Source organism: Pelodiscus sinensis, chromosome 10 (genome assembly GCF_049634645.1).
Source record: "Pelodiscus sinensis isolate JC-2024 chromosome 10, ASM4963464v1, whole genome shotgun sequence".
NCBI lineage: Eukaryota > Metazoa > Chordata > Testudines > Trionychidae > Pelodiscus > Pelodiscus sinensis.
In genome coordinates this window covers 13,327,152-13,352,686 of record NC_134720.1, presented here as the reverse complement: position 1 = coordinate 13,352,686, position 25,535 = coordinate 13,327,152, and the positions used below count along the sequence as shown (strand labels likewise).

The window sequence follows — 25,535 nt, the reverse complement described above, 5'->3', positions numbered from 1 at the left end:
CTTTCTGGTGAAGAGTTAAGCAAATAAACTAATAAAATATGAAAAGATAGTACTGCTAGTGATGGACTGAAGGCCTAATGTAACTAAACTGAGATAATAGGATGAATGATGTCAACCCAAAATAGAATCCACAGAATTTTAAACTTTTAAGATACTGAATAAATAATGTCCCTTCAAGAAGGTCTAGGACATTAGGCACTAGACAATTACAGTAATGTCTAGTATTTTTGGTATCATAAGATAATTTGTCTTTAATAGAATTGTTTGAAAAAATTATCTTTTAAAACCACAAGTTACTGAAGTTTCATATGGCTATGTAGGCCCACCGACAGCAATTCCGGGCTCCTGTGCAGAACAACTAATGGGACCCCAACCATGCACAAGCTGTGTCTGCGCGGAGGCAGTCTGCCTCACATTTGGGTTGTGCTGCACTTGTACTGGTTGGTGCCTAGGAAGCTGTTGGTGCCCCGTGAACTGCTGGCTATGCTGCTGAGCATGTTCTTCCAGCACGGCCAGGGTTTCCACATTCCCACCCAGTAGGGTTGCTAACTGTCTAGTTGCACAAACCCAAAGATTGTCACCCCACATCTCTGCCCTGCCCCTTTCCTGAGGCTGCACCCCAGCTCCCTCCATCCTCCCTTCCTCCATTGCTCACTCCCCCTTCCCCACTTTCACCAGGCTGGGCAAGGGATTGGGCTGTGGGAGAGGATGAAGGGTGCAGGCTCTGGGATGGAGTTTGAATGAGGAAGTGGCTCTTGGAGGGTGTTTGTGTGTGCGAACGGGTGTGGAGTGCAGGCTCTGGGAGGGATTGTGAGTGTGGGAGGGGGTGAGGAGTTAGGCCCTGGGAAGGAGTTTGGGTGCAAGCTCTGGACTCTGGCGGGTGTTGAGATGTAGGAGAATGTGTGGGGTGCAGGTTTCTGAGAGGGAGTTTAGGTGGGGGCTCTGTGCAAGGGCAGGGGGTTGGAATGTGGGATGGGGTGAGGGGGGTGGCAGTTACCTCAGGCAGCTCCCAAAAGTGAATAGCACACCCAAATCAGGGGTGTGCTAGAAATCAGGGATCTCTGCGCACCCAAACTGTGGGGGCTTGAAAGAAAGGGATAATATAGAGAATGTGATTTCTCATGTCCCTGCCACAGTCGCTCCTCAATCTCTTCACTGTCTCCTTCTCAACTGTGCATACCTCTGCCATGGGCCTGGACCTGGGTAGGAGTGGTGAAGATCAATGTGAAGCGGGTCCTAACGGAGAGGTTCCTCCCATAATCCCCAATGGCTATACTAAAAGTTAGTTCTCATGTTTTTGGTTGGACAATGTAAAGATTGCTGAATGTTTTCATGGTGTTCTGTGCTGAGCAAAATCTGGTTTACGGCATAGTAGAATTCTTGTGAGTGGCAGGGGTCTGTTGACCCTGTCCATCCATCATGTTCTGGTGTGTGTTGGTGGGTTCTTTTCCATCCTGCTTTCAGTGGGTCAGTGTCCAACATGATTCTCTGGGGAAAGTTGATAAGCATTTGAAGCAGATGACCATGCCTCCTCAGCGAGTGTTCAGTGATCGTTAGAGAGAGTGGAACCTATTCAGTTAGAAAACAAATTCTTCATTCAGTTGAATTTTTGCCATTTGATGTTTTTAATCATTTGGAGAAGCTTCTTCAGTCGCATAGATCAAAATACCTACCAAGGAAGCAGCATATATCCTCAATTTTACTCTCTATTTATCAGGGCATTTGGTTTGTGAAAGACATTGATAATGAGGTATCCCATTTCTTATTATGCTTTTACTATGCTGGCTACAAGTTGTCTCTCGATGCTGCACATGTTAACACAACCAAGGCCATGGTGGGGCTGGCAGGTGCACTTTCAGTGCACTGTAGCTGAATGAGACCCAGTAGCAGAGCAGGAAACTGGACAAGATATGGGTGGATGAGTCTGTCTACCCACTGAATCAATGAGGTTGAAGACTTGGACTCCATTCATGTCAAGAGGGACTGTCAGCTTGCGTGAAGGCTGCTTATGGGGCCAAACCTCCCTGGAGCAGATCTGGCCAAATTTGAAAACCATCATGGGACACTCACGTCAAAGGTGCCTGAATCAGCTGCAGATGAAACAAGGGTTGATCTGGAGATGTTAGGGCCAGTTTGTAACACTGGATGAGGGCTCTGGCTCACCTGCAGTTGGGGGTTTTCCCACGTGGATACAGCCTCAGGTAATCCCTGTGTCATAGGGCATGGCTGTAAGGGTTTGATGACATCCCATTCAGCAGGATATCTTGGATCCAGTTGGGATTAGCTCCTTTGACTCAGTTTTTTCTTCCCAGGGGTTGACTGTCAATAGGGTGGCCCATATTTCTAGGAGCCCTAACTGGCTGAGGCAACCCTCTCAAATGTGATAAATAAAGCTTCTGGGTCATCCTCAGGGCCCATTTTTGCCAAGTGCACCAACACTGTGGGGTGAGCTGTGTCTACTGCACCCTAGATTTGGAGTCCCCTGGGGTTGGCACAAGTGCCATAATCTGCTGCAAGCATTGTTGTTGATGGCGAAGATTTGGGGGCCCCCCAGTTCTCAAATTAGCTGCTGTTGCAGTTGTTATTGCAGCAGGAGTTTTGTTGCCTGCTGTTGGTATTGGCTTTTGGTGATCCATTTGATCAGCTTCTTAATCTCCATCCTTCTGGTCCAGGGAGAGGGCACCCTGCCTCACTATATAGATTCTCATAAGGAACACTTTCTGTTGCTCTAGAAACCCTCTCTGCACATTCATTATGGTGCCAACTCGTTCCCAAGAGAATTGCATCCATACCATTTCCAGGAAGATTGCTGTGACATAGATCTTCAGAGAATGGTGATGTTAATAACAGGGAGGTTTCCAGAGAAACCCTCATCCAAAATGTGGCACCTCAGGTAAAACCTACAAACAACAAACAGTGCATATGGAATTATCTTTGCCATTCACTGCCATTAATACTTACTAGAATCATGATGAACCTGGGATGTGGTAACCGTAAAGATTTCTAAAGGAGAGGAAAACATTAATTAGTATTAAGTGGCTGTGGTCGAAATGTTGCCATTTTGGAGATTAGGCAAAGCAAAATATGTTGATTGAACTACACGCATGGAAAATTCAAGATCAGAATTAGGCATTTTAGCTGTGTAGTTGTGACTAACTATAATTTTCCAATCACTGTATTGGGCAAAATGTCAGAGCTGAACCCTTAAGTACCTAGATTAGGATGTTCAGCTGGACATGTTTATTTCTTTTGTTGGTTTTAACACAGAATAAACACTTTGCCTTTTTAAGGTTTCTGGAGCATTTTTAATGCAAGTATATAAAAAAAATCAAGCACAAAACAAAAATAACCCTTTTAGGCTATTTTTTAACATTTTAGAATGAACAATTTGTTATTTAAACTAAAAATATAAACTCCAAATGTAATACAAATGTTGAGGTTTATGAATGGAATTAAAAATAAAAAAACGAAAAATCCATCTTAGACTTGTTGCTCTCAGTATTAGTAAGGGTGGCATTAGTGGATTAAATGTTTGAGATTGAGCTATGCATTTTGTTTACATTGTTCGCCTTAAAGATTTGTCAATTTTATCTTTGTCTATAAACAGACACAGTAAATTTCTGTACCTGCACAAAGTGGAAACTAGGTCAGATTACAGAGGATGAATATAAACAGACAATACAAGCATGTAGGGATAAAAGTAGAAAGGCCAAGGGCAATATTCCCTCTAATCTTTTCCATCCATGTGTGGATATTTTCCATCCGTTTTGAAGAATAATTTTTATGTGCACCGAGGAATGTGCAAATGTGCACCACCAATAAAAATACAGACCTAGCTGTGGGTGCTCTGCTAATCAGCTGGGCAGTATTTGAATTTCTCCAGAGCAACCACACAAGCACACAGCTTACGGGGAACACTGGCAAAGGGGTAAAATGGGATTAAGCTAGTTAGCTGGGTAGAAAGAAAACATTCCACAAATACATAGGAAGCAAGAGGAAGACCCAGGGCAGGGCAGGGCAGGGCAGGGCCATTACAAAATGAGGAGGAAGAAATATAATAGAAAATGGAGACATGGCAGAAATGCTAAATGACATTTTTGTTTCACTTTTGACCAAAATATTTGTAGTAGTGATTGGAAGTTTAAAATGGTGAACATCAGTGAAAATGAGTGGAATATGAAGCTGAAATAGAGAAATAAATTAAAAATTGCTTCGACAAATAAGATGGCTTCAAGTTGTCAGAGTCAGATGAAATGCATCCTACAATATTCAAAGAACTGACTGAGGCAATAATAAAATAAATAACAATAAGCATGGATTTGTCGAGAACAATGTCAAACCAAGCTTTGTGTGTCAGGGTACCAAGCTTTGTGGTTGAGGGAGAAGAGTGCTAGATGTGGTGTAGCTTGACATTTGTAAGGCTTTCATTACTGGAATGTATGACCTCATAAACAACCTAAGGAAATGCAACCGAGATGGAGCTACTGTAAGATCAGATGGAAAACCATTCCCAGAGAGTAGTTATAAGTGATTCACAGTCAAGCTGAAAGGGCATATCAAAAGGGGTACCACAGGGATCAGTTCAGGGTCTGTTCAATATTTTCATCTATGATATGGATAATTGCATCAAGAGTACTTTTCTATAGTTTTCAGATGATAGCAAACTGGGAGGAATGCAAGTGCTTTGAAGAAGAGGATTAAAATTCAAATTGTTTGGGACAAACTGGAGAAATGGCCTGAGATAAATAGAATGAAATTCAATAAGGATAAATGCGAAGTACTTCACTTAGGAAGGAACAATCAATTGCACACACAAAATGGGAAATAACTACCTAAGAAGGAGTACTTCAGAAAGGGACCAGGTGGTGATAGGTGATCACAAACTAAATGTGAATCAACGGTGTAACCCTCTTACAAAGAAAGTAAACATCATTCTGGGATGTACTAACAGTAGTGTTCAAAGCAAGACATTAGAAGTAATTCAGCTCTACTCTGTGCTGATAAGGGCTCAACTGGAGTATTGTGTCCAGTTTGGGGTTCCACATTTCAGGAAACGTGGAGAAATTGGAAAGTATTTCTTCATGAAACATTCAGTCAACCTGTAGAACTCCTTGCCAGATGATGTGAAGATCAGGACTTTAACAGGATAAATTCATGAGAACAGTCCATCAATGGCTGTTAGCCAGGATGGGTTGGAATGTTTGTCAGAAGCTGGGAATGGCTGACAATGGGAGGGAACGTTGGATGATTACTTGTCCTGTTCATTCCCTCTGGGGCACCAGGCATTGCCCATTGTCGGAGGATAGGATACTAGGCTAGATGGATCTTTGGCCTGACTCATTATGGCCTTTCTTATGTTCTTATGACTAAGCTTTGAGGCCAATCTTTGATTTACACTGCCACTTGGGAATGGCAATAAAAAAATCAGCGCTAGCCCCAAGTGACTCAGAAAGGATTTTCATAAGATAAGATGGTACCAGTTTAATTTCCTGTGGCAAAACTAGCTTTTGAAGGAAGGTGCCAGGGCTGTTTCCCACACTGGCACTATGAATACAAAAGATGGGGGGCTCTCAAGAGAGCTTCAAAATCTTGCCTTTACAAGCTCTGGTTACAAAAACTTCCCCACAAAATCATAATACACAGATTTTAGGGAACTGCTGCCACCATCAAAAGCTTTTTCCCTAAAACCAGGGGTGAACACTTGAAATTTTCCCCAGGGGTACCCCAAGCTCTTTTGCCCCCCAAAAGCTCACAAAAATGAAAAGAGAAAAACAAGCTGCAGTCTCTGGTAGCTGACCCCTCAGTAAGAGGCATGCAGATACACACAGACAAACCTTCTAGGACACAAGAATCAAATCATCACCTTAAAAGAAGTAATTTTATTACAAAACAAAAGATACATTTGATAAAGGATACTTGGTTGCTAGATGTTACACAGCAAAACAAAACAAAACAAACCACAGAGATAAAAAACAGGCACAATGCTTAGATGGTAAGGGGGAGGGGAGACATAAAATCACACAGAGCAGTTCAAACCAAACCACAAATGAAGAAAAATTACCCTGAACACAACTAGATTCATATTTCCCTGGTATTCACTTCTAATTTTCCCTTTCTTCAGTCCAGTCCCATGCCCTGAATTCTGAGTGGGGCATGGTAGTCCTGCCTGGGTTTAAATCATTCTGTCTCTCTCAACACCTGATTTAACGCCCACACAGAGAAAGCAGGAAGGGAAACTATACTGAATTCAAATTTCAACCCTCTATCTCTATTGGTTCTCCTGGCTAACACCTTTGCTAGGTATCTGAGTTAACTCCTTAGTCACTGGGTGCTGGTCAGTACTCCTCTGTTCTTGAAAGAAGGTATACAAATATTTCCTGGAAAGTACTGACCAAAGGTCATTTTTTTCTATGTCCTCTATTTCAACAATCATTTTTGGCAAGTGAATGATTGGAGAAATAGTTCTTAAAATATTTCAATTGATATAGATTAGGGATGTAAAATCCTGGTTAAAAAGTTAACCAGTTAAATATAATGTTTAACTGATTAACCATGATCCTGTGGTTTACCCCTCCCCACACAGTGCTGTTGGCCCAGCTGGACTGAAACAACCCCTGCCTTCAGGGCTGTGTGACTGGCCTGTGCTCAACAAGCTGAGGACTGCTCCAGCTTAGCCAAGCCCACTGTGCAGCGGGCTGCTCCAGCCGGGCTGAGCTCACCGCAACATACCACGGGCAGAGACTGCTCCAGGCAGGGCCCAGCAGGAGCAGCTCCCCACTGGTTAATCGGTTACCCCAGTAAGCATGCCAGCATGGGGCATGCGTACTGAGTAACCAATTAATGCTTTACATCCTCAGTATAGATATACACAGTATTTGTGGGGAAGAGGTAAATATTTTTTCCAGAGATACATGCTTTGAGGGAAAGATCCTCCCTTCCTTTCTCATGTTGAGTATTATCTTACTTGGTAAGTGCTTTATTTGTTGTAGTGGGACTATTAATCTGGGAAAGTATTTGGTGTAAGGGTGGTAGAATTAATCCTCTTGTGCTGAGATGCAAGACTTGCATCAATAGTAATGAATAGATAACTTAGTACAGACGTATTTCTTTGACATCATCTGCACAATACCCCTTTCCTAGGAGAAGACGAAGGAAAGGCCAATAGTAAGTGACACTGGCAATAAGAACGACATATTAATAAAGATGTTAACATGGAAGGAGACCTGAAGCATCAGAGGGGAAGGAGCTCTCTTCCCCCATCTACTGGTGACCATGGGAAAGTTTGACTATGGAGAGCTTTATTTGCATAAGCTTTCTACCCAGATTTCCTCAAGTGACACTTTGAGTCATCATACTGGTACACTACTAACCATCACTGAACACAGATTCATATCTGATTGGTTAATGGAATTGAAAGGAGAGGAGAAAAGAGCTCCTATTTTATGGTAAGGATTTGGCTAAAGACTCCCAAATGCTTTCCAGTAAGGATCCTATGCCACTGGAGGACAGAGAAAAGACAAGACAGCTATAGAGCTGAATAGACTCAGATTGAGGCTTCTCCTACCCAGACACTAAAAAAAGCTGAAATCACTTTGGCTGAGTTAGATAGGGGAACCTTAAGGCAGAACAGCTTTCCAATGGACTGTTGGCAAGCCAAACAAGATCCCGATGACTTTGGGATGATGCTATTCACTGACACCAGACCATAGGTGGAATTTAGTGGAGGAGGAAACACTTTAGAAAAGAAGCATTTGCTTATTAGATGTTCACATGGGGAGGGATGGGGGGAATTGAGTTAAAACGTCACTGCTAAAATTACTAGGGGGAAGTGTTTTATTATTCATATGGATATATTGTAGCTGTGTTTTCCCAAGCTGATTCTGGGTTCTCTTTTCTCCTAAAAGTTTTCCTTATTTCGTATGCAGACTCGGTGTTTGTGAGTGAGGAGGTACTGTCTAGAAAGGTTGCCCAGGGTAGGTTTTAATAGTTACCCTACACATTCTGCATGAGGGCTTAGACTGCAGATGTTTGTTTTAAGAGAGTCCCTGTCAATCTGTACCCAGCTGTGGTTGCTGTCCACAACTTTCAGAGCTTACAGATTTTGATTTATGGCTGAAGTAGAGAGTTTATGTTGTTCCAAGGAGTTGCCTAACTTAAATGCATGAAAGGTTTCTGGATAGAAAGAGATGACTGCTGTTCTGAATAGAATATAAAAGAGCATTATTTTTCTTCTCTCCACCCCGCACTTAAAAACAGTAACCTTTCATACTCAAGAACCTTTCATGCTCACACATTATTAGGGGAATGAACTTAAGGAAATAATATCTTTTAGGTTCTGCAAAACCTGTCTTATTGTTCATTTGCAGGTGTTGCCTGATGTGAGAAATAAATATAAAACCTGTTGCTAAAATTACTGCTGCATTTAATTGGTAGGGAAACAGAGCTGTTTTAGTTACTCTCTTCAGAATTACAAATGCCTTCATTCAAATTAACTTAAAGGGGCCCTGTAAAAATAAAATCATACATATATGTACCATAGGTATATGAGTAAATAATGTACAATTAATATAACATTCCCTTTGTATTTCAAATCCTTCAGCTTTTAGAAAAGTTGTTAGAAAACAACAGAGTAAAATTAGACCTATTGCATTTAACCTCTGAAATTGTCTGACTTCAGTGTTTAAATACAATGGATCTGGGTTTGACTCTGCTGTTGTCTGCAAAGACTGAAGTGAGCTGAAATATAGAAAGACAAATGTCATAATAAGCGTCTTATACTTAATGGCTACAGTAATTATCAAGGGGAATTTCCACACAATTACATAGTAGAAAGTATTTGTTTACTTAAAAACATTTTAAACCAGGGGTGGGCAATAAGCAGCCTGTGGTCTGGAACCCTTGGCAAGCTGCCACATGCTTTATTTATCTGCTCCCCAGGACTAACCCTGCCAAACTACATCCATGGGAAGGGGGGGGAGATGCTAATTGCCCACCTCAGTTGTAAACAATACTTGAAATACTTTAAGAGTAACTATTTATTAAAACAAAACTCTTAGTACAACTATCAGTCTTGTGCTTCCTCTACAGACTTTATTTGTATGTTCACATTCCTAATATTTTTGCTTATATTGTGTGTATGCATGAAACATGCCACCTTCCTAATTCTCTCTCTATCTCTTCTTGGCTCATGAATATCTGATGGATTTATATGCGTTTGGAGACAGTGAAGTCATGCCATGTCAATCCTCCTGCTAAAGTTTCATATGAAAAAGTCCAATAGATCTGACTTAGGAGCCTAACTCCTCTTTTGAAGAGTGACTCAGGTACTTTAGGAGCTTGTGTTCTATTTACATTCAATGAGACTCAGACCCTTTTATTTGCAGATTATATAATCCTTGTACTCATCCATCTTTGCTATGTTCAGTTTCCATCCAACTCTCACTGAAGTCAGTGAGAATTTCTGAATAAAGATCTTATGTGAAATGCATTTTCTCTCCCACTTTTTTCATTAGAGTGTTTTTTAAGTCCCTAAATCATGTAAGAGTTCATTTAGAAATGTTTTTCCAAATGTAAATGATTGTATTGTGATGCCAGTTGTCTAATCTGGAATACTATTGATGGTATCCTTATGCTAGTAGAATTGTTCTGCTCTCCTCTGTGTTTTTTTTTCACCTTCAGTGTCTGCCCAGCATAACTCTCTTATGCAGAACCACATTAATTTATAGGTTTAAATACAACATATCTGGCTTAAGGTTCTCCTTTGTGACACCTTGCTTAAATTACAGTTAATGAGGGGTGAACTTTTCCAGTCTGTATAAATAATAATAGGCCAGTTAGCAGGGGCAGATGACAGTTTTGCGGGGCCCCGGGCAGCGTAATTCTGCGGGGGCCCCCCTTTGCCATGGCGCATGCGCACTGACGCCATGCGCATGCGCAGCGGTGCCACAGCGCATGCGCGGGGCTTTTTGAAGCGCGGGGCCCGGGGCGGCCGCCCCGTTCGCCCTGCCCTATATCCGCCCCTGCCAGTTAGATGTGGGAGTCAGTATTCTCTGTAATGATTTTAAATCAGATGTCGTCTGGTGCTGCAATTAAACCTCATCTCAATATAAATGCTGAATCTATTTTCTCTTTTAAATTACAAATACAAAACTTGTTTTCATTTGTCTGCAGTAAGTGTCTCAAAGTCATTTCCGTCTAGCTCTTTCCTTTTCTCCTTCAGTACCCAAATCTGAATCCTTAGCATTGTCAGATTTTGATAGCCTTACTCATAATGGCCCTGCCTGATTGACAAAACCCTAAAGCATGTGCTTAATTGTAAAGAAGTGAATAAGTTTCTAGTTAATCATGTGTCACAAATTTCAAGGTCAAAGCTGAACTCTTCTACATCACAGGCCACTAAACAGCACCCTAACATGAACACACCAAGCCGAATAACCAAAATTAGATTAAAGTATTACAGGATGCTAAGATCCCTCAGGAGGGCGCTAAACTATTATGTCTAACAGGCAGAGAATAGGAGGGTCTGCGGTGCTACCAGTGTCCAAGGCCCCTGCAAAGATAGGGAATTGATAAAGTGAGATATACACAGATAACCCTGCCAAGAAACACAGGCACTTTGGTGAGGGAAGGGATTGCCTTCTCTGCAGCTAGGGCCCTGCTAATTGACTGTGAGGAAAATTACTTCTTGACTCTCAATAGAGTGATTAGTTAGCTGAACATGTAAGATCCTCCAGCCAAGCACCTGAGAAGGAATTCAGAACGACTTCAGAGCATTGGCCCACCATGTCTACTGTTCAGTTTCCAACCACAACCATCTCTGATGCTCCAGAAGAAGACAGTAAAACCAAAATGGAATACATGGGGTGGGGAAAAAATCCTTCCTAGTTCCTACAGGTGCCCTGAAGCATGAGATTTTAGGAACATATGACAGGAATTGGAAAGAACCATCCACATCCACATCCATCTTGATATTACATCACAATTGGAAAGAGTTCAGTCCTACCATTGCTGGCGACCTCATCATACAATTCCACTTTTAAATTTTGCCCCTACAATTCCTATCTGAAGGCTGTTCCAGAATCTTGCTTGTTAGATAGCTACAAATCTTATTTCCTGCAAATCTTTCCTTATTTCCTACAAATCTTATTTCTAGACCAAAGAACCCGATCTCTTTTAGCCTCCTGTACACCTTTTATCTTAGTATACCTTCTGTGCACATCTTTTAGTTTGAATTTATCTTGCTTGAATATGGGTGGCATACTTACCTGAATCGGGACCAGTGAAGGACCTCACTGCTTAGAGTCCTGCTGGCTTCATTAGAACTGCTCATATACGAACATAGTGCTCAATATGACATGGGTGAAATAATCTGACTTTTAGTGAACTGCTATAGCTTTATAATCTTAACATTCAATTTTTGCCAGTTTTTCACATGCAAACCGGTTAACACTGTTTGTCATTTATATCAGTGGTGGCAGACAGGACAAGAAGCAGTGGTCTCAAGTTGCAGTGGGGGAGGTCTAGTTTGGAATTAGAAAGTACTATTTCACTAGGAGGGGGTGAAGCATTAGGGAGGTGGTGGAATCTCCATCCTTAAAGATTTTTAAGGCCAGTTTTGATAAAACGCTGGCTGGAAAGATTTAGTTAGGGTCGGTCCTCTTTGAGCAAGGGGTTGAACTAGATGACCTCCTGAGGTCTATTTCAACCATAACTTTCTGTGATCTTAAAATTGTAGGTTACAGGCTGCTACTAGCAATATGAATCTTGTGTCAGATGTGCCACAGGAATGTGCTGGTTGCTGATACCTGCAGCTCCTATTGGCTGGAAACAGCGAATCACAGCCGCTGGGAGCTAAGCGGGGGGGGGGGGGGGGGGGGGGGGGAGGGAGAGCCATGCCTGTGGATGGTCAATATCAGCAAAATATCTCATGGCCCACCAGCAGATTACCCTAATGGGCCACAGGTTGCCCATCGCTGATCTAGACCCACAGTTGTCAAGCCAAGTGACATCTGTTATAAAAGTGCTCATAATCTCTTTTTGCCTTTTATCCAGGTTGGATACTCTTGTGGTATATTAAATATTGTACGAGAATATCTCTGGTTTTGTGTGGAATTTTGTAGCAGTCTGAAATCTTACAACATACAGATTCCAGTTTGTTCATTGTGAAGATTTGTTAAAACTGAGTTGTCTAGGGCATTGAAGAATACATGTTAATGAGATATTAGAATGTTAGTTGATGTTAGACTGGGGGTTGGGTTTTTTGTTTTAGGTTTTTAGGTTTTTTTTGGGGGGGGGGGTTACTTGTTTTCCTCATATTTCTGTTCTCCTCTTGGAACTAATTTATTTCTGATGCTATGTCTTGGATACCTAGTACACAGCAGGCTGCACAGTTTTTACTAGCAGATCAAGCTATTGAACTGTATATGAACTAGGAATGTAAAAATGTAACCGTGTAACCACTAAAATCATAGCTGCAGCAAAGCCACCTCCCTGGGAGAGGGACTGACAAGGGCTGCTACCGGCCCTGCTCCTGGGGAGGTTTGAATGGGTTCTGCAGCCGACTTGTGGAGAGCCAGAATGTAACTTTGGGGGTGGGGAGAGGAGACTGACAGGAGCTGCTCCAGTGAGCCCTTACTGATTAACCAGAACCAGTAACCTTTACTTATTAACCTTTTACACCCATTAAGCAGTTTGCCTTTTATATCCCTAATATGAACTGACTATAGAGCTTCCTTCCTCAAGAAGCATGTTCACTTCTAGACACTTCAGTGCACTGCCAGGAATAGTTGTGAGGTTGGTAAGTTATGTTACATAAGGTAATACCTGGTGGCTGAATGATATATACAGTTTAGCATTCCATTACTCTTATCACAGTGGTACCCAAACTTTTCCTTTCTCGCCCCCCTCCCATCAGTAGTGGAATGTGTCCCAGTGCTGTACAGTTGGCTCTGCAGAGGAGGAGCTGGGGCTGTAAAGGTGGAACTGGCATACAGACAGAGGAGCATGGCTGGGTGGCTCTCCCTCCCTGTCCCCCCTGAGGGCTGGCCCTAGCCTAGCTGAACATCTCCCCAGATGTTGCTCTGCATCCTGCAGGAGGGGTGCCCCAAAGTTTATACGGAAGTAAAAATAGCCTTCATTACTTCAAGTGCATTAACCAGTTCCCACAAGTGCTTATGATTTTTTAATAGGCACTTAAACTCTGTAGCAGATTTTACAATAAGATACATTTCCTAGCAATGCCAATCTTTAGGGTAGTTCACATGTAATTTTGGTAATGTTTCATACATTATGTGGTTGCTGCTTCTGATTTGTCTGCCAATCACAGCAAGATCATGTACTACGAGTATTTCAACTCCGCATATGTCTGTTTTCATTCTGCCCTAAGCAACAACTGAAAGAAATTGTCTTATCTTCTCCTAATGCTTGATAGACATTACACTAAATTTAAAAAACAACATCCACAACACCTCAGTGATTTCTAAAACTATATTTGCAGTCCTGAAGGCTGTAAAAACTGGATTTTGTATTTCAGGTTGAAGTAACAGTGAAGCTCAATGATTAATTCATAACAAATAATTTATTCAGATTAATGTTACCTTTACAAAAATGTGTTAATTGTCCTAAGAAGACTGTAGAATTCTCAAATGTATTAATTATTTGAAATTGTTCACTAATTTCATCAGCAAATAATTCTGTTTACAGATTACTTAGTAAGGAGAAGAGTTTGTTGTCAATAATTGCTATTCACACTGATACAGGCCCGTTTTGGAAGTTATTCCTAGATGGTAGACCTCTGCTTTATACTCTTATATGAAAACCATATGTTATTTAAATCTTTACAGCAGGGGTGGGGCACCTCAGGCCTGGGGGCCGGATATGGCCTCTGGCATGCCTGGCTCTGGCTCCCAAGGCTCATGCCACCCCGCCCCCGCCCCCCAGCATTGGGGAGCTCACACTGGTGCTTCAGCCCTCCTGCTACCTCAGTGTGAGGCTGGAGCAGACATAATCTATTAGGCTGGCCCTCCCCCAGGCTCTGGTGTGTGAGGGGAATGCGGGGAGTGTCTTTCTCCTTCTCAGTCAGGAGCTTTGTCAGTGAGAGTTTGTTTTTGTTTTTTGCGTCTCACTTGTGTGTGGCCCCTGGCTGATTTTTCTGTAGGTGGGTGGCCTCCGACCCAAAAAAGGTTCCCTATCCCTGCTTCGCAGGCTCAAGGCCATGGTTACATAACTCAAATGGTATTATTTTCTGTTCTTAAATTCTATAACTTTCCAACAAAGTGTAAATTTATAACTGAATATACAATTCAAAACTTACTTTCAGCAAATATTTGAGCTTTGGAAAGTGATCAGGGGGCTGACAGCTGATCTGCGGGCCCCTGAGCAAGGTATGTGGGGGGACTGGCTTTGTACACCCAAAAGGGGCAGGACTGTGGGCAAAAGGGGTGAGGCAGCCAGCCAGCCCTCAGGACCACCTGGACTGAGGTGCTCCCTCAGAGCCATGCGGAGTGTGCAGAGTGGTGCTCTGACATGGTCCCCCCTGTTGGCATGCCAGGGGACTTTTGTATTATACCCAGAACTAGGGCGTACTTATTGCTTCATAAACACCACAGCTCACACAGAAAGAAGCTAATGCAAATCCCTGTCACAGACATGCATTTTCTGTTAATTCTTCTTTTCAAGGAAGCAAAGGAAATGTTACTGCATTCTTGTAGCACAGAATTTCACAGAGCTAGTCACAGAGGAGCATGGCAGTTAGTCCCACGGGTGTGCCAAGATACTGTAGTGCCATAGAATAGTATGCATGGGGCAGGCAAAAGAGAAGACCTTTGCACAACTTGCCAAAGCCCATATAATAAGAATAATAATGTGTGTTTGGTATCCCATTAAAATCAGATGGGGCAGGTTGTTCCATCTGCTAGGAAGCTATTAAAGAATGCATTTAGAAGCAAGATAAGTTATGAACAAGGCCAACTTTAGGCCGATTCGCCTGATTCCCCCGAATCAGGTCCCACGCCTAAGAGGGCCCCACTAGGGTTGCCAGATGGTTTCAACAAAAATACTGGACGCGCTTGACATTACATCACAATCTACATTATATCTTATTTAGAAAATATTGGACATTTATATTTTCTCAATTTGTTTCCCCAACAGAAAGCTCAAATACTGTACTGTCTGGTTCAAAACCAGACACCTGGCAACTCTAGGCCCCACACCCTAAAGCTGGAAGTGTGCTGGCGTGCCGGGCACACTGCGGGAGGGGGCGTCGGCCCCTGAGGAGGAGCGCGGCGGATTCCCTGCGCCGCAGGAGGGGTGAGATAGGACTCTGCCCTGTAGCTGCGGATTTAAAGGGGCTATGACTCTTCTTTTGTGTGCTTTTTTTTCCCCTCAACAAAAAATCCTGGCTGCTGGGGCCCCATCGAAACTGTTCGATTTGGGCCCCGCACTTCCTAAAGCCAGCACTGGTTATGAATTATTTTAAAGTAAGATCAGTGATCTTTTTATCTTTTTTTAGAAAGTTGAATTTTATGTTGAAAAAGAATTCTGCTTGATTAAAGTAGGGATGTGACCAAATCTTGTATTGGTAGAAAAATATGAAGCAGTGAAGTTTTTTTCCCTCATATGAATAACAGCACTTCACCTTGATTTTATTTTCAAGTGCATTATCAACACTAACTAATTAATCCTCAAAATACCACTGTGAGTTAGGGAAATATTATTAGAGCAAAGAGAAACAATAGTATCTGTCTGAGGATGCGTCAAGGAGTATGTCCGGCTCATATAGAATAGCTTTATAAAATCTTGTGTGTACGTTATTATTCTTTTATGATTCACAGATTTTATTGTGAATCTGGGTACATCCACACTTGCTCCCTAGTTCAAGCTAGGGATGCAAATGTAGGTGACTGAAATTGCTAATGAAGTGGGGATTTAAATATCCTGCGCTTCATTAGTATGATCTCGCCAGCACGTTACTCTGCTCAACAGCTGATTCGAACCAGGAAGTGCGTGCCAGGACACATTAGTTTAAACCAAAAAATGAGGAGTAACGTTAGTTCGAACCAAGGGGTTTGGTTTGAACTAATGCATCCCAGCGCGCACTTCCTGGTTTGAATTAGCTGTTGAGCAGAATAACGCGCTGAACTAGGGAGCAAATGTAGACGTACTCTCTATTTGGTGGCAAATTTTGATTGCTTTTTCTGATTTTTGAATTTGGGTTGGTGATCATATAAATCCTGTCACTAAACCGATTGGCTGAATCTTCTCAGTATTAAAAGGTGTCTTGACATGTATTATGAGGCAGTGACTGTGTTTGTCTGCTGTCTCTAATCCAATCAGAAAATAATATTATTAGCCACAGAGAATGTTTCTGCTGTGCTCTCTGCTGTCTGAATGCTTGAATACCATTCCCAAAGGCCATCCAGGATTTTGGCGTTTGCTGTCCTCTGAAGTCACCAGTGTGCATTATGTTCCATCCTCCAGAGAAGTAGCAGATCATCAGTACTTCCCTGCCAGAAAACAATCTGAAGCAAGAATGACGGGTGATTGAATCTGTCATAGAACATGTAGACTAGAAATAACTGGAATTTGCACTGACTGATACTGTATGTGGATTATTCTGTTGGTGTAAATAATGCCTTAATGAGAAGCAAGATACTCTCCATAAGAAATTGTAAATTACCTTGACAGTCACTCATCTTCTCTTCAACATTCTGTACCTGATAAATACACAGTTATTAACTAATAGGTTACTGAATGTAAACATCGTTTTGTAGTAATACCAGATGACAGAAACTAGCCTGTTCAGTATAACAGGGAGGTCAATTTGCAACATTCTTACTGTGCAAGTAAAAAGCTTACCATATTTAAATGACTCTCCTATTGGCATGTACAGTGGTCTAATTTCAGTAAATGGAGTGATTGAGATCTGTTTCTTAATCTGACGTGGGCGTGTGTATTTCTAATCATGCTGGTGAAAGGGAAAACATTTACATACAGATTAGCCACATAGACCTTAGCTATGGTTTTCAACCTATGTGTTGCAGCTCATCTTGAAGGGTCCACAAAAGGTTGTTGTTACACTAGAAGAGTGTTTTTCAATCTGTGGTCTGTAGACCCTCATGTTCCACAGATTATGTGTAAAATTTCCAAAGGAACCAGCAACTCCATTCATAATTTTAGGGGTCCACAGGTGAAAAACAGTTGTGAACCTCTGATACAGTATATTTGGAGTTGATTGAAAAGTTGTGGATCGATACCATTTAAAACTTCTTGGCCCTCCATACCTTGAATGTTCACTTGGTATCAGTCTTATGGGTAAATAATCTTTTTTGACTGGCAATAAAAAATAAATGTGATGCATTAAAGCTGTTTTAGACCTCTAGTATATTAAATTGCCAATTCTAACCTATTGGTGAGTCACATTTGACGTGCAAGTCATACTTGTCATATTCTGAGAATGCTTGCGTACTTATGCTTTCCTGAGCTGAAATGAAGATTAGTGAAAACATCAAAGTTGCAGTTAAACTGAGGAAAGATGAGTTTAAGCCAAGTCATTAGAGATCCCTTTGAAGTGATTACAGACTAAGCACCATCTCTTTTAAGTGGGATACTTATCTGCCTTTCAATATTTAAGTAATAGGACACGACAGGCTGTGCTTTTCTGGGGGATTATGGCATGCCTCTGGTGCGTTGTAAGGCATGAGCCAAAGGCTCAGTGACTTCAACTGCTGAAAACTGTAGTAATCCCTTCAATGCAGGGCTGGACTATTTTACTGCTATTATGAAATGAAAAAAATTAAAGGGGAAAAAGGTGCACTCTGTAGGGATAGTAATTGAGTACCGTGGACAATAATGTGCCAGCCAATCATAAAATATCCAGGACCAGGTTGGAAAACTATTGTTAATGGTAGGGTTTTCTGAATTGTTAATGCTTATGTTTTAGGATCGATAACTGACCCTTTCTTTTGGTTACATTTTGTAGACTGTGAATTTAAAATACATGCCATTCCTTTAATAAACCACCGTGTTGATCTTTTCTGTATGGCTACGTGTCTCATTGAGTCTTGGTTCATTATGTCATAAATGTAAGAGCAAGCATAATATCAGGACAGTCGTAATAATACATATAGAAGTGCAGGGCCTTCTAACAAATACAGAGAAGTAACATCTAGCTATATCTGGTGAATCTGTACAAATTCAGAATGGCTGCTAATATAAATTCATGTATCATGATCTGTTGGTGAAAGAGACAATCTTTTAATTTACACAATCTGTGAGCTATGTGCACCTTGAAAGCTTGTCTTTTTCACCATTAGAAGTTGGTCCAAAGAAAATATTACCTTATCTCTGTTGTCTCTGAGCTCTGAGACCAATATGGCTACAGCAATCCTGCATCATAAATCTCATGTTCATTTTATCAGTGAGTCTTTTTTCAACCACCTCTGTTGTTGAGCTAGTGACCATATGTATTAATGTCCTGTCCATTATTATTATTGAGTATTTTATGTTGTGGTCATGCCTTGAAGCTAAAAACCCTCTTTGTCCTGGGATTGTGCAAATTTGTAGTATTAGACAGCTTTTGCCCCAAAGGACATACAGGGCTTCAAAGACAAGACTTAAAAAGTTCATGAGACCAAAGAGCAGGGATTGGTAGAAGCAATGGAATAATACAGTAACAAGGAAATGTGCAGTCCTTTTTTAGTCAGTAGGAATAATCATAGCTCATCACCTTGGTGGTTGTTGTCAAGTTGAAGTTTTCTAAAAATATTATGAGAGGGGTGAATTTTAAGGAGATACATGAAAGGGGATATGGTGCTGGGTTTGTGGATTTGGATTACAAGTTTTCCTCAGGAGTAAGATGCAGCATAGGGAAAAGTATGAGAGGTCAACAAGAGAAATGTTCCCATCAACTTTCCTTCCCTTTCGTGACAGTGGAGTCACCCTCAGTGTTTGATTTGTTGGATCTTTACCACTAAACCAAATGCCAGAATATCGACCGTCACAGGGTCGATCTTCCTTCACTCAAGTCTAGATGTTGCCTCAGTGAGTGATATTAATCAGAATCCACCAGCTCTTCCCCAAAAAGCAGCATAATAGTAATTGTACATAATTCCAACTACATTTCATGTGATTGTATGTTTTCTACCCATCCTTGATGCACCATATATGCTCTGTTGAGAGCTGTCCCATATAATACTTACTAAGTTTGCTCACACAGTTGAAATGTATTCTGGAACAAATGGTCAATTGAAAGTGAGGGTGTTTGCCTGGTTGAAATCTGTTATGTTAGTTGGGTTAATGCTTGGAGACTGGTATTATGTAAGGCATGAATCTTACTTAATGTATATCTTTACTCTTTAGGGTTTGTCTTGTGTGGAAACATGTTTGGAGCAACCTTAACTACAAGTTAAATGTCTTTTGTATGAAGATGTTACATATGCCATAATAAGGTACAGTAGATTCCATTAAAATTCCACATTTGCCTCTGAAGATATTTCTATGCAATATACATAGGTAAGGATGGCAAGCTCCCAAGGTGCAATAGCTGCCTGAGACTGTAGAGATTGAGGGCCTGATAACTTTAGTGGTCTTTTTCAAGAGAATCACAAGAAACATACCACATAAATGCTAGCGGCTGTGCAGTATCATAGGGTATGTCTACACTGCATTCCTCTTACAAGAGAGGAATGCAAATGCAGACAAATGAAATTGCAAATGAAGCACAGATTTGAATTTCCCGTGCTTCATTTGCATAATCGTGTCTGGGCACTATTTTGAAATACCCTATTTCGAAAAAAGAAACGCTGTCTAGACGCAGTTATTTCGAAAGAAAACCCTTCTTTCGAAATTACCCTTACTCCTTTTAAAATGAGGTTTAAGGGAAATTTTGAAAGAAGGGTTTTCTTTCGAAATAACCGCATCTAGACAGCATTTCTTTTTTCGAAATAGGATATTTCAAAATAGCGCTCGGACGTGATTATGCAAATGAAGCGCGGGAAATTCAAATGCGCGCTTCGTTTGCAATTTCGTTTGTCTGCATTTGCATTCATCTCTTGAAAGAGGAATGCAGTGTAGTCATACCCATAGTCATTAGTAGACTATAAAAAGAAAATGAACAGACTTGGATTAATCCTGTAAAAATCAGAGCTAACTAGTCTGTATGGTTATGTCTACATAAGAAAGTTATTTTGAAATAACAGCCATTATTTCAAAATAACTTTACCAGCGTCTACACAGCCAAACCGCTATTTTGAAATTAAATCAAAATAGTGGAGGGCTTATTTCGAAATTGGTAAACCTCATTCCACAAGGAATAGCACCAATTTCAAAATTTCTATTTCGAAATACGTGTTGTGTAGATGCGTATTTCGAAATAGGGGGCCTCCTGCCCTTCCCAGGGTGCCCTACTGGCTACTCTGGGCACAACCAAGAAAACTCCTCTCCCTCACCCTCTCCCTGGAGCCCTTAAAGGGGTAGACTCTGACCACAGTGCCTGTGCCAACTCCAAGCCTGCCAGCCCAGAGCCAGCAGTCGCTGCACCTGGCCCAGTGGCCCCAGCATGAGCCAGGCAACCAGTGACAGCCAGCTCTCCACCACTCCCCAGGACCAGTTTGCCAGTTCCTAGGAGCCTGCCTGGTCCAGTGTGGAGATCAGGGACCTAATTCAGGTTTGGGGGGATGCCTCCAATGTCCATGATCTCCGCACTAAACGGAGGAAAGTAACTGTCTACAGGCGGATAGCTGCCAGCCTGGCCATCAAACCAGGAGCAGGTTTGCATGAAAATAAAGGAGCTACGGCATGCGTATGCCAAGGCCACAGGGGGCAGCTCCCAACCAGGGGCAGACCCGGACCCCTGCCCCTATTTTGATGCCGTAGACTGCATCCTGGGGGGGGGGGGGAGGATGGTCCGTGCCCCCCAGGTGGTGATCGACCCTGGGGCAGAGCTTGCTGCCTCCTGCTGCTCCAGCCCCTGCTGCCTCCCCAGCTACCGCTCCTTCTCCCCCTCTTGCTTCTTCCTTCCCACCTTCTCCATACCCCCAGGGATGCTGAGGCCCCCGCACCCACGGTGCTGGGAGACAGGTGGGCTGGCAAGACTCCCAGCCCTGAGCTTCTCCTCCCCCCTTTGCCAACCCCGCCAGCTCCCTCCTCCCAGGTTTTCCCCTCCCCTCTCCCACCTTCTTTTCCCAGTCTCATCTCAGTTTCATTTCCCCCACCCCAGTTTTGTTCAGTAAAGAGGCTTTGTTGTAATGAACATGTGTCTTTTATTGTACAGCAGGAAGGGGGGTTAGGGAGGGGTAAGTGGAAGGACGTGAGGGAGGAATGAGGCACAAGCCCCCACTGGGGCACACCAGGGAGACTGTTACTGCCTGCAGAACGTGCTGCCAGGCTCACAGCAACACGTCCAGGAGAAGCACCAGAGTGCCCGGGGTGGCTCCAGCTCCATGCTGCAGAGTGCTGTGGTGTCCTGAGCGAGGGCAACCAGAGCACTCAGAGAAAAAAAATGCTTTGCTGTACCTCAGCAATGTAGGCAAGCTAGCAGGGAAACATTAGAACCGGCTGTCTAAGGGGGATCTCTTTAAACACAGGTGTCAGATAGCCTCAGCCTCAGGCAGCAGCCACACAAGGTAACTCCTGACTTGATGCCCTGCCAGAACCAGTTCCGGCCGGCCTTAAATTCGATTCAGCGTCCTATCATGCATTTTGTGTCTAGACGTGAAATAACGCTGTAGTGTAGACATACCCTATCTTAGGTACTTGGCTGTATATTTTCAAAAGGCAGCACTCTATACTATGTTCAAAGCACCAGACCCACTTCTACTTAGTTTTCCATACAGGCTTTTGAAGATTTTGGTGACAGAGTATCAGTAAAAGCACTCGAAGATGCTATGTGGTCTCTCAGCCTAAGAAGCAAAATAGGACCAAAACTTTCAAACCTAAATGTGGGTATCTACATTTAGACATGAGCATATGTAGACTGACTTACAGGAGTGCTGAATTCAGTGAGAGCTGTGATTGCTCAGTGCTTCTGAAAATCTATAAAAATAGATGCCCAACTTCAGGCATTCAGGTTTAAGATTTGAGTGTAGGATTGCAGAATGTCACAATCCAGATATCTTTTTAGGCTATGTGTTTGCCTCTTATTCTTCCCCCTTCCCTTCTTAATTTATCTCAGTGTCCTATAGTTCTAGAGGCAAATTGTTTCTGCAATTCAATATCCTTACATTGGAAAGAACATATTTTATTTGGAGTCCACACCTGGTAATTCAGTGCAGACTCTACTGTTTCCCACTTATGGTCACTTTCTGGTTTCAGCAATAAATGCTTTACTCATACTTAAAGTTACAGCTCATTTATCTGTGTTGTTCATAAAAAGAATACTGATTAGCCTTTAATAAAAGCTGTCACCACTTTAACCAGAGGTGATAAATTTAAAACACGGGCTCTCTGTTTCTCCATTGTGCTTAGCCAATACTGATAGCATGTTGATCATGACCTTAATCCCATAGCATTTTGCAAATTAAATAATGTTAAAATTGTAATTCATAGCAAATATATTTTGATATTTAGAAATGCATTACACATTGGAGAGAGTCTTTCTGTCCTTCTGTCCATCTGTCTGTTTGTTCAAAAACAGAAGAGCTAAAACCAAATTTGGTATGCAACTTCCTCTTATAACTTAAAGCAAAGAAAGGGTTTGCTTGTGCCAAGACAATGGGATGTGCCAGGAATGTGATTGTTTCTCATAAAATAGAAAGAGAGGGGTCTATTAGCAGGGACAGTTATACTGTAGAATAACTGCAAGGGACCAAAGATGGGGACTGGAACAGCTATAACACGTTTGGGCCAGCAGGCACCAGGGGTTGAAAAAGGGACAGCTATCTACTATATATTTCAGAAAGTGAGTTTGTTTGTGTGTCTGTCTGTCTGTATGTCTGTCTGTATGTCTCCCCTGCTGGGAGACATACACCTGTCCCCTAGCTGTGCCAGTAGCAGCTGCAGCAGCCATGGACAGGCACTTCTCACCTAACCCCAAGATGCTGCGGTGAGAAAGGGTTGGGGTTGTCCTCTCTCCCCAGGGCAGCCAGCATACTGAAATCCTCCTGCCCAGCCCCACCCCAGAGCAATGATTTAAATGAAGAAAAAAACAAACATTGAGGACCTGAGCAATGGCAGGTAAGTCCTCTAGTAAAATATAAAAGAATGGTTAAAATTGGAAATCAGATCTCAAAGGAAAGATATAAAGATTCCAGTTAACTCTCACTGGCTTGATTTATGCTCAGCCCACACTTCCTCTTCCTCCCTCCTGCTTGCAATTGTGATGAGCAGGACAAGTTAGCCCTACCCTTGCTCTGGCAGGTGGCACTGGTCCAGTGGCTAGTACGTGCTCAAACTGAAGCTGAGTTCTTTATGGGCTACTTCTGTGCATATTTAGTCACACTTGTGCATGATCATATGAAAATGTTGTCAGGTGCTGTTGAAGCAGATTTCGTTTTCAGGCTTGCAATCTTGAGGATGGTTATTTTTAGGGTTGCCAGGTGTCCAATATTCAACCGGACAGTCCAGTTTTTGGGCCCTCTGTCCAGTAAAAAAAATTCAGAAAATACTGGACATGTGCAATGTCTGGTATTTTCTGGTTTTCTGGCTGAGCACCTGACGGAAGCCTGGCTGGGGCGAGGGGAGTGGCTGGGAGGTGGGGCGTGATCAGCACTGGGAGCTCTGGTTGCATCTGACATAGGAGTGATGCCTTGGGGAGGAGGAGAAGCCTTGTCCGTGCACCTAAGGGCTGTTCAAGTGCGTTGTGGAGCCGTAGTCAGACTTGCTCGTGCTTTGCCAGGACCGTGCATGGGACAGGCAGCACCCTGGAATCTGCATGTGGCCAGGTCAGTCCTGCTCCCCGCCGGCTGATTCTCTCCCTCCGCCCCATTCCCCCCCCACCGCCAGCCATCCTCATTGCCCCCCCCCCCCGTCCATCTACTTTTCATACAGCTAGTGTGCCTGTGGGGGCCAAATGTCCATAGCATTGCTATTCGACTTCCCGGTGTGGCTAGCCTCCTGGTCACCCTTTGGGGCATGTCCCCCTTGACTGCTCTCCTTCTGGAGTATTGAGCATGCAGGGAGGGTTAGGGGGACCCGGGCTCACCCTCTCCTCCAGGTCCCAGCCCAGGGTCCTTAAGTTCACTGGTCCAATCCCTCTACACGACTGGTGGGGGTTGCTCCCCGAAATGCGCCAGCCCACGGGCACCAATGCCACCCTGCCCTGGGCTGCTTCCTACCCTCTAACTCGTCCCTCTCTGCCACTTCCTCCGTCTGGGGTCCTACCGGGAGTTGAGTGTCTCTTCGCTCCTCCGGCTGCGTGGAGGCCTTGTCCTGCACCGTGCTGTTCTCGCCGGCCCTTGCGTTCAGCGGCCCTTGGTCCCTGCCGCTTATCCCCTGTGCCGGCTCTAGGGACACCTACCTCTCTTGCCGCAATGGGCATCCCTTTTGAAAGTGCCCGCCGCCGCTGGGAACGGTCTGATGCTCTGTGTCAGGAGCATCCTGACACTCTGCCATGCTCTGCCCCCTACTTTGCCCCCTCCCTTTCTGGGGCCCCGGCTGTGTGACCGGGGCCCTGTCCCGGCCATGCCTCCACCGCAGCTCACCGTTGTTGGGCTCGCCCCGCCTCTGGGAGCACGAGAGGGCTGAGTCCATCCCGAGTGTGTGTCTCCCCGGACCCATCACACCACAATAAGGGCTTAGTTATACCTGCACAGCTATATCAGTATAACTGGCAAAGCTCTTCTTTGTAGAGAAGGGAATAGTTTTGGTCTGTAATTTACACAACATTTATTTAAAGCCCATCTTGTACTTTTTCTGGTATAATCATAAACATATGAATCCCTCCTTTGCAAGAAAACTAGCATCAACATTAGTCAACAAATACCATGTGTGTGTGTTCATGTGTCTGCCTGTTATTTCCGTCTTTTAGGTATTTTAGTTTTAGTTCTTGAATGTAAAGATTTACATCCTGAATCATTTTGGAAAATGAGTTGCACAGAAGTCTTCTTTTTATCTAAAATGCAGTCTATGAAGCTAACCAACTCCATCCGCACTGTTTTTAACCTACCTGACCTATATTGTGATTTTTGATTGGGGGGTGGAGTTGGAGAGAGAAAACTGTGGAGACAAATCTTTAGGTTGGAATTTTTAAAGGAGCCTGAGGCAAGTTAAGTGGCCAAGTCCAGCCCCAGCCATAAATTTTAAAATATTATTTGCCACTAATTCTTTTTCATACAACTAACCAGTAAACTTTCCACAATGGACTTAAATATGATCAGAAATTTTGGGGTGTGTGGCCTTATTCTAACTTAAAAACATACATTAGTTTTAAATAAACCAGTTTAAAATGGATTATATTGGTTAAGATTTTCTCTGCAGAGCTTATGAGTTTTGTTGATTGTAATGTACCCAGTTTGAACATGCCTCATTCTTTAGTTGCATCTTTGTTTTATTGCAATTTTATAATTTACCAAAGATTGACATTTTTTATTTTATTTGATGTT

At 42.8% G+C, this 25,535-nt stretch overlaps 1 protein-coding gene across 1 annotated transcript in view; it reads left to right on the top strand.

The window, feature by feature from the left end:
* SPSB4 (splA/ryanodine receptor domain and SOCS box containing 4) overlaps positions 1–25,535 on the top strand; it is a 344,397-nt gene that overhangs the window by 100,369 nt on the left and 218,493 nt on the right. The window lies entirely within an intron of this gene.